Source organism: Phyllobates terribilis, unplaced genomic scaffold (genome assembly GCF_046119375.1).
Source record: "Phyllobates terribilis strain yellow unplaced genomic scaffold, ASM4611937v1 Scaffold_37__1_contigs__length_12642776, whole genome shotgun sequence".
NCBI classification, from domain to species: domain Eukaryota; kingdom Metazoa; phylum Chordata; class Amphibia; order Anura; family Dendrobatidae; genus Phyllobates; species Phyllobates terribilis.
Genome location: NW_027362797.1, coordinates 11,291,798 through 11,293,095, shown reverse-complemented (window position 1 = coordinate 11,293,095; position 1,298 = coordinate 11,291,798). Strand labels below are relative to the sequence as shown.

Sequence of the window (1,298 nt, the reverse complement as noted above, 5' to 3'; positions counted from 1 at the left end):
ATAATACTGCCTGGACCTTCGACCGGGAATTGAAAAATTCCAGATCCTAAGGCCAGAAGGCCCGGAATAAGGGTGTGTGCAAAGAAAGAAAATTTGAAGTGCTTGTGCAAATGTGCCAGAAACTCAAGTGGGGTTCCCAATACCAGTGAGTTAAGGCACCCCAGGGTCACCAATCCTGGGGCACTTCACACTTCGGGCTTTCGATCTTCCCAGGCCCAATGGCGTCGATCCTGGGGGGCCATGCTTTCCACTAGATGACTATATTAGCCACCTGGCGTACTAATAAGGGCCTAAACCCCAGTGTCCATCAATCTGCTAGGGTGGCCGACGGCCAAAGCCGCCTTTTCGAAAGGTACCGAGAAGCGATTACCTGAATTGGTTATAGCCTATTGCTGCACCATAGCCCCAAGAAGGCACCCATTGTAGGGATAGGGACAAAGGCTCCCCTTAGGAAGACATGTTGTTCATCAATAGGCACCTTAAAACCCACAACTATACTGCTTGTTGCAGATGCACCCCACATGTTTTTAATCTGCATAAGTCCACCTATTTTCACACATTCTCCTCTTTTCTCCCCCCTAATGTCCCACGCGCCTCAAAACCGGGAAGGGTGGGGGGTAGAGAGAATAAATAATTAATGAACAAACGAGCAGCGGTCCCCAGTGCTTCCCAGTCTGTAGGCTCCCTACAGACTGAAGTTGGCTGCTGCAGCACTGCCAGATAAAAGCCAGGAGCCCATTATGATACGTGCAATGTCTGTTCCATTCTTCCATTGTCCCATTGTTCCATTGCCCCCTAACAATGAGACAATGGAAAAATGCAAGAATGGAACGGACATTGCACGTGTCATAATGGGTATGTAGGGAGCATACTGGGGACTGCTGCTCGTTTGTTCAATAATTAGTTACCCTCTCTACCCCCCACCCTTCCCGGTCTTGAGGAGCATGGGACATTAGGGGGGAGAGGAGAATGTGTGAAAATAGGTGGACGTATCAGATATTAAACTGATAAGAAAAGATACTACACTTGATCTTAGCCAAAAGGCCGAGAAGCGATTACCTGAATTGGTTTTGGCCTAGAGCTGCACCCTGGCCCAAAGAAGGCACCTATTGTAGGGATAGGGACAAAGACTCCCCTTAGGAAGACATGTTGTTCATAGACACCTTAAAACCCACAAATATACTGCTTGTTGCAGATGCACCCCAAACGTTTTTAATCTGCATAAGTCCACCTATTTTTACACATTCTCCCCCCCCTGCCCAATGTCCTACATGCCTCAAGACCGAGGGGGGGGGGGG

General features: G+C 48.7%; 1 pseudogene; it reads right to left on the bottom strand.

The window, feature by feature from the left end:
- Positions 1-966: 966 nt before the first annotated feature.
- On the bottom strand, positions 967-1,056 carry LOC141182933 (U2 spliceosomal RNA; annotated as a pseudogene).
- Positions 1,057-1,298: the final 242 nt, after the last annotated feature.